This window comes from Parasteatoda tepidariorum, chromosome 10 (assembly GCF_043381705.1).
Source record: "Parasteatoda tepidariorum isolate YZ-2023 chromosome 10, CAS_Ptep_4.0, whole genome shotgun sequence".
NCBI lineage: Eukaryota > Metazoa > Arthropoda > Arachnida > Araneae > Theridiidae > Parasteatoda > Parasteatoda tepidariorum.
Window position 1 is genome coordinate 7,234,390 of NC_092213.1, and position 13,318 is coordinate 7,247,707.

At 27.3% G+C, this 13,318-nt stretch overlaps 1 protein-coding gene across 1 annotated transcript in view; it reads left to right on the top strand.

Annotated features, from left to right (window-relative positions):
- Window positions 1-5,862: 5,862 nt before the first annotated feature.
- LOC107456087 (uncharacterized) overlaps window positions 5,863-13,318 on the top strand; it is a 154,068-nt gene continuing 146,612 nt past the window's right edge. Inside the window, exon 1 of the mRNA XM_071187174.1 lies at window positions 5,863-5,911. The gene's annotated coding sequence lies outside the window, so the exon portion shown is untranslated. The remainder of the gene's footprint in view (window positions 5,912-13,318) is intronic.

A 13,318-nucleotide genomic window follows, 5' to 3' on the forward strand; every position in this document is an offset into this window, starting at 1 on the left:
ATACTATTTTTTTTATTTTTAATGATGCGTCATTTTAAAGCGAGCAATAAACTCGGCGTACTACGAAACAGTAAAAAAAATTATTTCCTATAAAAAAAAGCAATTACAATTCATAAAAAAAATGCTCTAACATATTTTTATTTAAAAAAAGTAAACATAAAAAAGAATATATATGTTATTTTTGTTTGTTTTAATAAAAATATTAATTAGTTTCTCGATAGTTTCTCGATTAGTTTGTTCGATAAAATATGTCTGGTCAATATATTGAAATCTTGCAATATATTGACCAGACATATTTTATCGAACAAACCACAACTAAGAAAGGAGTTTTTATTCAGATGTTCCCTAACTTATGAAATGCAACCCATTGTGAAAACTGGATATTCGTGTTCGTCTAACATTAAAGAGTTTAAAAAAAGATGAATAAATAAAATTAAAAAGAAATTAACTAATGTAAAAAAAGAATAAAAAAAGGGGGGGGGGAATTTATTAACATTGAAAGTATAATATTTTTTCAAACAAACAGCAATTCAAAAAAAGTTTTGTAGTTCTGGGTTTCTTTTAATTGTTATGAAATAAAGTTAACTTCAAAAACTGAATATTTGTGTCATACTTGCAATGAAATAAAAGTTTTATAATCACACAACTCTCTAACTTTTATGAACTTTAGCTTACTATAAAAAATTAATAAATATTCGTGTACTACTTTCTTCCAAAAAACGAAAAGAATAAAATGAAAATTATAATTAATTACGCATTTCTTAAGAAAACGTTTATGAGCCTAATAAATATCTACTCATAAAACACTATATTTAAGCATTATTTAAGTATGTCAATTAGACAAGAGTGATACCAAAATTATTTTATTATTAAGATTAATATAAATTAAAACAGCATTGTAGCATATTAAATAGTTAAAAATCTATATTTGGATTTAATTTCCTTCGGCTTCATAAAAATTCAGTAGGATCTAACATAAGAAAATATTCATTTACAGAAGAGGTGCTCCAAGTATCATTTACCAATTGCAATGTATCATTTGGTTTTGCATCATTTTGGTTTTCAATCTGGTTGTAAAAATGTATGTTTCTAAATTTTAAGGAATTAATGAAGAAAGAAGATTTATGGATTTGAAAAATTTTCAAATATATTACAGAGTGCTTGCCAACACTACCCTACAATAACTGAAGAGGCACTTTCAGTTTTTGAAATGTTTTCTAATTTCTTGAAAAATACTTAAAAGGATTATTGTATAACTTTAGAGATCATTAGATCAATTTTTCATACTTAACAATAAAATTTAAGGCTTTCAGATTTTTGAGAAATCTACGATAAATTACGATAGAAAACAAGTATTTTTGAACACCCTATTCAAGAAAACCAAGCAATAACCTCGTAACTTGTATCGATTAGGTTGGTTCTTATTTTTAATACAGTGAACTCTCACTTATGCACCGGTGTAAGGGGCCAAGAGAAAAAGGCGCATAAGTGAAAGAGGCGCATAAGTGAAAAACTTCGAAATTCTAAAACGCAACGGAAATTGCAGTGACAATATGAATAAATATGCTTCTAAAGATTAAATGTTAATATTTATACTGTCTTGGTATTTAGTACCATAATTATACAAAGAAAAAATTTAACATACCTTAAGACAATTTATTTCCTTACAAAATAATCTTAATACATATTTGTATGTGTTTTTGCCGACGTATTTCAAAAACAGTTTCCTCCAGTTCACATAAATGGGATAAGGGGGAGTTTCAGAAGCAAAATTAAATTGTAAATAGTCACGAATAGTGTCTAAAGCTTCCAATACTGTTGTGTGATTTGGCCGAACTTTATCATCCTCGTCAGTATCATCCACCACGTTCTCATCGTCCGCAAGTTTTAGTCAGATATAAATAAACACTTCTTCACAAAAAATTTGAGTTTTATGGGAGGGGTGAAGCATCACATGATAAATATCTAAGAAAAGTACTTGCCGTCATAATATGTTGCACAATAAGTTGTTCGATTACTGATGTCACTAAGCAGATCACCTCCTTTTATTTATTTATAATGTCCATCTGACTGCGAGTAAGTGATCGCGGTCTCTTTCACCTTTCGTATTCCAGGTGTCTTTTTTTCTCTCTAGAAAACAGCATGGGAGTAAAACTAACCTCTGGACAAGAGGAATGGTCATTTTCTAAAAGATGAATGAACTTTCATTGTTGTTGGTGTAACAAATAAGACACCCTATTCAAAATTCTAGAAAGAATGTCTTTCCAGAAACAGCAAAAATGAAAAGGTCACAGGGGGAAGCAAATTCAATAGGATCTAACAACACATATTTCTTTTCATCTGTAACAAGGATCGCTTATTTGCTTCATTTTCAATTTAAAAAAAAAAAATTTTTAAAAGAAAAAATATTTAAAGGATTAAAAAATTAAAATGTTAGCCTAAAATTTCGGCGCATAATTGAAAAATTGTCTTTTACAGCGACGCATAAACGAAGGATGTTTATCATTATTTTCCTATCTAATGTACTGGGACCTATAAAAATCGTCGTATAAATGAAAAAGGTGCATAAAAGAGGTGGTGCATAAGTAAGAGGTCACTGTAATTGCATTTGTAAACCTAGAGTAAATATTTATGGAAATATGGACATTTTTATAAGAAAATTTATTTTTTCGCCTTACGTTTTCTTCTTATAACTTTGTAGATATTCAATGAAATTAAATAAAATTTTTAAAATTAATTGCAAAATTATCGATTTAACATTTTAAAAAAATTCGTTAAAAATTGCGCAAGTTATGAGCATTTAGACTGCGTATGCACTGAAAAATTTTTAAAAATTTTTAAAAATTTTTTTAATAATTTTGTAGTGAATCGTACTTGGCAACTAAAAAAGAAATTGGTTTGAATATCTTGAAAATTTAAAAAGCTTCAAACAATTTTCTAAATAGTTTTTGTACTTTTCAAAGGAGAGCTCAAAACGATCAGGGAGTTTTCACAAATTTTATTTTGCATCATAAGACAAAATTTAATAACAATTCATACTACCTTACATAAATCGTTCGAAAACTAAACTTTAATGGTATAGAGGAAAAAAGCATGCGAAAGAAAACGTCCTTTTATGGGGGGGAGTGATCCCCCATAATACCTGTCTCATTTTTAATAAATCTTGTTTAGTGTTACATGATGAAATATTTAGGTAACCCCTTATCATTTTAGGCTTTCTTTTAAAAAGTACAAAGACTAGTTAAAAAATTGCTTTAAACTTTTTCAATTCTTAAGATATTCAAATATAGCTTTTATACTTAGTTGCCAAATACGATTCCCTACGAAATTATGAAAAAAACTTTTCAAAATGTTTCTGCGCATGCGCAGTATAAAAGAGCTGGCGTAAAAACTCATATCTTGTGCGGTTTTTAGCAATTTTTTTTTTTTTAAATTTTAAATCAACAACTTCGTAATTGATTTTAAATTTCCCCAAAAATTTTGTTTAATTCCATTGAATATTAATGAAGTTACAGCAAAAAAACTTAAGGAGAAAAAAAAAAATTTTTTTTATAAAAATGTCCGTATAAAATATCCATATAAATGTCCATATTAAATATTAACTCAAGGTTTACGAAACTTTATGCAGTTATTAAAAATAACAACTAAAATAATCGATAGAAGTTTTCATGATTATCTGGCATAGGGTGTTCAAAAAGACTTGTTTTTCTTCGTAATTTGATGTAGGTCTCCAAACCTCTGAAAGCTTTAAATCTTATTGCTAAGTATGAAAAATTACATGAGCTAAACTTCTCTACAGTTACAAAATAAACCTTTAAGTATTTCTTGAGGAATCTAAAAAAAAAATATCAAAAAATGAAAGTGTTTTTAATAATATTTTTTTAAGGTCGATATCAATATAATCTATTTTTTGTAAATAAAGAATGATTTTTTAATGTAACTAGATCATAATTTTAAGCCAATTTACTGTCAAAAGAAAAAAAAACTCAATCATAAAATTTATAAATAAGTATACGATAATATAAATACTCTCGATATCTCAAAGTTGAAGGGACACTGAAAATATTTCGAGATAGTTTTCGAAATAACAAGATCAGAACTAAATATGTTCTAAAAAGTAGAAAAATATATTTATTATCTATTTATATAAAAATATATTTACTACTATATTTATTACTCTAAAAGTTGAGTCATGAAGCATAAGAATAACAACTATTAAATATGTATGTAATGATAGTTGACTATAAGTCTTAATACATCAATGATAATTTTATTTTTAAAAGTATGACAAAAATAATTATGCATTCATTAGAAAAGAATTAGAGCACAATAATTTTACATTGTGATTTTTAAGAAAAAATTAAATTTATACTTCGAAAAAAATTCGACATAACAAGGATTTGAGAATAAACTCTCCGACATGGGAATTCAAATTTGCATTAGGTGGTTAGTTAATGCCAAATTATATAATAGTTAAAAATATTTTTTTGACATAACAAGGTTTTCCAGATATCGAAGTTCGAGATATCGGGAGTATACTGTAATTTAGTGTGTACAATTATGTATGTATGCATGCAATAAATGTATGTATGCATGCAATTAAGTATGCATGCAATTAAGTATGTATGCAATAAATTAGTTATGTATGTATGTGTAATTTTGGTATGTACTTTAGAAATAGCATCGCTTTATTTTCAGGTTCAGATATTCATGGTTTTACCTTTTTTTCAGGAGAAAAAAAATCCGCATATCCGTCAATGAGTTAGTGTTCGTAAGATGGATTGACAGATGGTCTGCCCTCTTCCATATGGAGTATGGAGGATACTCAAGTTTATGGCGAGTATCCTCCGGGCACAGTGACTGCAAAATCTTTCGTTCTATTTTGCCTAAGTGAACATGGCAGGTACTTTATCTGAGCCATACGCTTAATCACAGCTTAATAGTAGGAGAGTCACCTGCTATAAGTCTAGGCCACCTGTTTCTTTCTGAACCTGATCTTCCTCTCTTTTTTTCACCATCTGCTCCTTTAATAAGTTTTCACCATTAGTATTTATTATATATTTATTAAAAAAAAATTTCGGTCATTGATTTCACTTTCAGAGGTAGGTAGTCAGTCATAGATGAATAAAATGCCCAGGTTTTAACTAGTCATTATATGCATTACATTTTTGTCACTTTCTCTCGATTTTTATTTATTGTTTCAATCATCAACTACTTTATCATATTTATTTTCTGTGTTAAAAAAAAGATTAAAAACTTTTTAACTATTAATTTATTAAAAAAACAAAATTCGAACGTGAGCCAACTTAAATTATTAGTAAATTATTAAGAAAATAGTATGCGACGCCGTGTTTATTACAGTAAAAAATATATATTATTTCAACTAGTAATACGCTTATAAATATGCATATAAGTAAGCGTCCTTAGCATTTCATAATCTATTTTTTGTAAATAAAGAATTATTTTTTAATGTAACTAGATCATAATTTTAACATGAAATTTGTGCAGTTGAATTTTATATTCAAGGAACAGTTTTTTAAACAATAAAATAAAGTCATGAATGTGAAATTCATACAAACGAATACATGAAATTCAACTTACATGACCATAAAAAAATGCAGTGTGATTTAAAATAAACAAAATGCAATGGCAAATCAGGCATACGAAAAGAATAAAAAATCACATAGGAATATGAAGTAGCAAACGATAGTTGAAAACACAAGAGAGGTTTTAAAATTATACGTTAAACACAAAGATAACCAACAAAAATTACTTACATCATTAAAATAAACTGTATTTTCTCACGTGTTACGCATTTGCAACCATTACTACAACAGAGTTGCTCGAAGTTTTTGCCAGACGCCTGGACACGTGTCAGTGCTCTTCAGCGTTTGTAATTCCATGTTCTTATGTGAGTTTATATTTATTTATTTATTTATTTATTTTTTTTTTTTGTGTGCTTTCTTTGCCCTTTCATTTGGCAACATAATATTGAATGACCTTACTTAAAAAACATGACTATGAAATCCTACTCCTGTTTAAGACTGTGATCAAAATTTACAACACAATAAACGGCAATGATATGTTTAATATTAACCGAATAACTGTTGCGTCAAAAGTAAATATGAAATGCTATGAATTTAAATATTAAGATACACTTTAAACTGTATTTTGGGAACTATTTGTTATCTAAAATTTCCTCTAGATATTTATCTCCTGAAATTCATATTAGTAATTACACTATTTATAAACTAGTAGAGTTGAACGTTTACTTAACTATATTGGGAAAAAACGTGAATGTCGCACAGTTATTAGTTCACCTAAGTCCTTTATTTTAATCGAAGAAAAAAAAATACTACCGTGCGTAATAATTTTTTTTAAAAATATTATTATTAGTTTCAATTTGATTTCATTCCAATTTAATTATGTAATGAAGATTATCAATACTAAGAAAATGAGCATGAACTAATATGTCTAGATATTTATTTTTACTTAATAGCATTTTTTTAGTATTTTTAAATAACATATCTACATCGAAATAAAACATAAAATTCTAAAAACATAAAACAAAACATTCTTCACAAATTCACAAGAAAATTATTGTACTGGGAAGCAATTTTTCTCCTTGCATGAGATTTCTTAACAGAGCAGAAATACTTTCGTATCATTGATTTTAAATCTGATATTGGTTTCTGCTCCAAGCTACAATGTTTTTAATGATATCTTCAGTAAATTTTAAATTTTTGGCAAAATGTACACGTTTAAAGACGTTATGTGTTAAAGAGAGTCGCGGAAATGTTTCCGCGAATTTCTAGGGGAGCATGAACACATAATAGAATTAAAACTTCAAAGTAACCAATAATTGGTAGGGTGAAGCCGCTAGGGGCGTTTCCCTATTATGAACTGTTTCTTCGTGGGCTTATGAACAGGTCATAATATGGAAGTGTAGCCGTTTACGACGGCATTTCGGAGCATGGGTTCCTTAACTCTCTGGAAGTTTTTAGCAATATTTATGCTACCCCTGTTATACATAACGTTTTTAAATTTGTGCCTTCCGATAAAAAATAGACTACAAATGTCATTTTAAAAATATCTGTGGCAGATTTCATGTATGAAATTCCCATATCAGAATTAGGTAAGACCAAGTATTTGTATAAGTTCAATAAAAAAAAATTCCCCAGTGTAATTAACTTAAATTTGAAATATCAAAACTAATTAAAAAAAACATTATCAAAAATAATTAAGAAATCATTAGCATGTTTTGATTAAGTTTAAGTAAAATTTTACCCAATAAAAAACGGTTTAATTTAAGGAAAACGAAAATTAATTCGAAAGTATTAAATTTTCGTTTTTTTTTTAATAGAATCTATAAAATATTTAAATCCATTAGGTCCATAATTACAGAAGTAATTTCCTTTACAAAATAAAGATGCTTATGAAATAATTACCAATAAAAATGCTTATAAGTTACTATTGACATTACTTACCCAATGGCCGAGTTCCAATCTCTAACGGTAAATAAACGAATAGATTGTAAGAGGAAAAAGAATGATATTAACAGATTTACAATCATAATGTCAACGGAAAAAAGCAAAAAAGGAACATAAAATTCGAGGTTAATAGATTAGTATCATCGTGTCTTCATTCTAACGGATTTTTATTCTCCTGTTCCTTAATGTCAAATATGAAATTACGACATATTTCATTTCGAAAAGTTCCAAAGTATTATGGCTATGCAGTTGCCATCACTTTCAAAATGCAACGAAAAGCATTTATTTTAATTAATTATCGTCTGCAATTTATTTAATACGATTAATTTTTTAAGTTTAGAATTTTTAAAAATCAAACGACTATTTTAAGTTTCTACGCAGTCAGAACACTATTTATAAATAAAAAGAAATTTAATTGTAGATATGCAGATATATATCTTTTTGGAAAATCCATTTACATTCACCCGTAAATGTTAAAAAAATAAAATAAATAAATAGTAAAAAAAAGAGTCTTTTTTTTTCGCGGGACAGTTTTGCTATTAAAGTCCAGGATTGTTTAAGGCCTTTTGTTGTAGATTCTTTTTAGGCAGTGATTCTCAACCACTGTGCCGCGGCACTTTTGTGTGTCGCCAAATTCTTAAAATGTGCCACCAAATATTGGAAATGATGCAATAAAGATTATAATGCTTTTTTTTATTACGAATAAAGTTTAAATTAAAAAAAAGTATATATATATATATATATTATTTTTCCACGCTTTAACCGCATGAACATCTTTGTCGGTGATTGTCTTGTCTCAGACAATCTTGAAATAAGTTAGAATAAGAAGAAAGTGTTTAAATTGTCTTTGACAATTTAAAAAAATTTTGAAATTATAGGTAGGAAATTTATTGACTATTAAAATTATTAATTAACAAAGGAGCGCAAGCTAAATATTTACTTTCAAACGGAAATAAAAGCTAATCATTAAAGTAAGCTATGCAATAACTAGTTATAAAAACAAATCAACAAAGGATAACTAACAAAAAAAAAAAAAGCTAGGNAATACTAGTTTACAGGAAATCACACAAAAATAAGAATTAATGTAAAAAAAACGAACAGATAATAACTATATAAAACAAGCTGACAATTAGTAACTAGAAAAAAATAACTAACTAACAAAACTGTTACTAACTAACAAAAAATTAGTCGGAAGAAATAATTAGTCCCTTAATAAACGTGCTTTTGTAGTACATATTATTTTATTTCACATTTAAAATTATTATCAAAAACTATTTAACACAGTGTATTATAGGTAAGTAAACAACTTTTAAACTAATTTTTTTCATTTTGTGCCGTCAAATTTCGAAATCGTTAAAAGTGTGCCGCCATAAAAAAAAGGTTTAGGGCAACCTGGACTGCCAGTCTTAAATTCCAAACACTCTGAAATCTAATTTCACAAAATCACGCTATTGTTGCTTTGATCTTCCGCGTTTTTCGATCTGTGAAGGACTTCGATACAAAAATTTTCTTTATAGGATCTTTTTCATTCATTTTGGCAATATGAATTGCCTAGTTCATTCCTTCAATCCTTTTGAAGATATCGGACTCCCTGAAAATTCTAAAAATTTTGAGTTGAGACTGTTTCGCCATTTTCTTTAACACCACTGAGGATTTTTCTGGGAACTTTTATTTCAAAAACTGTTATGGTAACTTTTTAAAAATATTGTCAAGTATGTCCAAGATTTTGTGATTGAAATATGTCGCATAAAAAGTGTTGGAAGCTTGAAGAAGATGCGTTTTAACTGCCTCTTCTGTTAATTATATTGATACTTCAATTATAGAGGTTCTATTAATCTCTCTTAAAAAGTTAAAAATTTTAAATTTGTTTTTAAAAAAATTTTAATTTTTTTTTTACTCAAATAAGTTTGAATAGCTTATTTGAATACTAAGTAAATTTTAAATCTATTTCTTTCAGTCAGGCAATGATCTTGTCCATAAGAGATGAAATGGAATCATGTTGCAGTAAATTCGTTTCTGAATTTGCAAAAATTTCTAATTTTACCTTCATCATTTAATAATTTTCAACAATTTACCCAAGGAAATGACAAAAACAATTACAAAAATAGTTTTCATGTGCCATCTTAGTAGTTTGAGGAATTTACCTAAAGCATTCTAAATAATTAGTGCGAGTGATACGTTAAGCTGCAAAATCAAATTTTAAAAAAAGCTTTCCTTCCTTTTTTTTTTTTTTTTGATTAAACACACTTTTCTTGTAATAGATTTTAATTTTTGACCCTCAAATTGTCTATCGGTCAAAAATTTGAGCCTCAAATGTAATTTTTATTTCCAGCGTTTTTCGCTTTATATCTGAAACTTCACATGCGAATTAAACATTATTCAATTATAAAACTATTTTTTTTTCAACGGTAATTCCATGCAAAAAAATTTTTTTTTATAATTATTTATACTGTGGCGTTCATTGATTTGGGTGTACCCCCCTGCAAGAATTATAAATGCGCACTATCTTAAACTTCAGACTATATTTTAAAAATTATTATATGTGACAGAAGTACAATGAAGAGACATTCGGGATTGTCCGGATACCAAAATAGTTGAGATTTTTAAATTTCGGAAATTTGTGATGATAACCACCGAAAAAAAAACGATCAAAAAACTGCATTGAAGATTTGGCACGTTCGAAGGCAAATGCGCAATTCAAAATTTCAGATTTTTTATTTATTTATTTGCAAAAAAATTATAATAGTTTTTTTTATTTTTATTATGTTCAGGTGCTACAGCGGGCCGCAGGTTTAGCATCTCCATAAGTGTATTATTTCTGGAACATGCGCCCTCAAACCTTGTGCACGCCAACCCCAAGCCGAGGGGGTCGCGGGAGTGTTATTTACGCCACTATACTTATTCATATTAATATTTGTTCTAAAAATTACAATGAAAAAATTTATGTAGTTTTAAATGACGAAAGTAGTTATCCAGTGCAATCGATCAATCAGATCCTGAGAGATAAAATTTCGATTAGATCTTATTTTCAAATCTTATTTCTTTCGAACTATTAAAAATGATTTCGTTCTAAATTTGAAAAATTTGTAGCAATCCTTAAAAAATGTGTGGGGGCCCCAATATATTTGGAAAAAAAGGAGCAATTATTTAGGGCCTTCGTAGCCGCTGAGGTTCCAAAACAGGAGTAAAATGAAATATTACTCTCTAAGTGAAATTTACGAGTCATTTTTGAGAAAATAAATTCACGATAACATCCGTTGGAGGATTCAACTCGTTTCTCCAAAAAACGAATACATAAATTTTAAACACAAACGCTGAACTACTTTGCTCAACTGAAAATCGCGTGTTTCGGAAATATCCAATCAAAAAGCGCGTGCTTCCGGACGTGCGATGGCTCGCGTATACGCCACCTTGGCACAACTTCAGAGAAGAAAGAGGTCAGATTTATAAACAAAAATATGACGGCAAACAGTATTCCACAAATAAAACGCAACTCACTTTACTGTGCAATTTTATTTTTATTTCTTTTTCTTCTTTTTACTCTTTAAAATCGGAAGCGGTTGTTGGAGGCAGTCTCGTGCTCAGACTAGACAGTTAAACGCTATTATCATTCGAATTTTCGTCAACTCAGTAAAATTAACGCTTGCGTCCTTATCACCAAACACTTCCTTTTGCATTTTGATTAGACCGCAGGTCTTGTTACATGATATCAAAACAAATACTTCAATTATTATTTCACTGTTTGTTTAGGGTTTGATTGAATACAAACGATTGTCTGGAAGTGTTTATGTTTTGAAAAATAGATATTTGATTATTTGTCTGCGATTCTCCTTAATTAACAATATGGAGCTCAACATTTTTTAGTTAATGATATGTCAACAAAGTTATTCAGTTTACATTAAGCAAAATATTTAATCTTTCATTTTGATTGCAATGATTATTTAATTATAAAATCAGATATTAGTTTCAACATTATTCATTAAAAAAATATTTTAACTTGTCATAATTAGAGATTGTTTATCTATCTTATTGTTTGTCATAATTGTTATTATTATCCAACTCCCTATTTATTAACAATATTATGGTATTTAAATGAAGATATGTATTTTACGCATAGAAAAAAATTCTTTAAAAAATTACATATAGGATTACATATAGAATTACATATATTATACAAAATTCTCTTATATTAAAAATATATATATATTTATATCAGTAGAAATTTATGATATATTATGAGAATTGGAGATTACACTTATTTCCATTTTTTGTTAATTCATAATTCCATGAATCAATTCTTGAGGAAAAATTGTTTTTGAAAATTTTAAAGGGTCCCTGGAAACTTACAGGCCCTAGCCCCGGGTGTCACAAGCCCTTCGGCAAATCAGCCGCTGGATATATCTGATTCTATCATGTTTGTTGAAAATTTTCTTTTGTTGATGCATTCAAGAATAATTTGGATGAAGAATAAATTTTTGACAATTTCTATTCTGTACTAAAAAGCACAAATCACAAAAAAAAGAGGAATACTTTTAATAACTTTTAATCTAATGTCCTGATTTTCACGTACAAAACCTGAATTTAAATAGATCGAGGGACTAACCTTTTTGCTAATTAAATAGTGCAGAGAATAATTATATTTAAGAAATCAGACTTCCACTGAAAAAACAACTTTTTTTCGATGGATTAGGATTTCAGATTCTCAAAATATGGGGGTGAGACGCAATTTGGGAAATGTCGCCCCAATAGTTTGGTTGGGAAAAGTTGGTTATGAAAACGGTTAGGATATTGATAGTTTTATAAGAAAAAGAAAGAAAGAAAAAAAAAAATTTTTAACTTATGTTTTCTTATGATAACTCCATAAATATTCAATAAAATTAAGCAAGCTTTTTAGAGTAATTTTTAATTAATTATAAAAATATTTTGAAATTTGAAAAAATAAAATCGTTAAAAATTTTAAGATATGTGTATTCAAAGTGATATTTTCATACTGCGCATGCGCAGAAAACATTTAAAGAAATTGGGGAAAGAAAATTTTTTTTTAATTATTTTTTTTAGAGTCGTATTTGATAGTTAATGAAAGGTCCAATTTGAATAACTTGAAAACTTAAAATGTTTCTACAAATTTTCTTTGCAGTTTTTGTTATACTGGAGAAAAAAAAAATTCGAATGTTCTTTTTTTTTTTTTTTTTTTTTTTTTTTTTTTTTTTTTTTTTTTTTTTTTACAAATTTGATTTTATACTAGTAGTATTAGCTTAAAGATTTATTAAAAATTACTTCTGAACTATATAGAACCACATCTATTAAATTATGTTTTATTTCACATGTTTTATTTTCTAAATGCCATCAGATTTTGTTTTTCGGATCATAGTAGGGTATTTTAATTTACAATGAAATTTTGTTTTATGATGCAAAATGAAATTTGTGGAAAACCCCTTATCATTTAGAGCTTTCAGTAAAAAAAGTACTACAGTTACTTAGAAATTTGCTACTAACTTTTTACATTTTCAAGATATTCAAATCGCATTTTTTTCATAAGTTACCAAATACGATTCTAAACAAAATTATTAAATTTTTTTTAAATGGTTTCAGTGCATGCGCAGTATAAAAAATTACTTTAAATACTCATATCTTGGGCAATTTTTAATGATTTTTTTTTAGAATTTTAAAATTATAGTTTCATTTATAATTAGAAATTACTGTAAAAATTTTGTTTAATATTTTAGCAGTTATAGTTAGAAAAAGTAAATCAAAAGAATTAGTTTTTTTTAATATAAAGATACCCATATTTTCATGAATATTGAAGCTAGATTTACGAAATTTTGAGC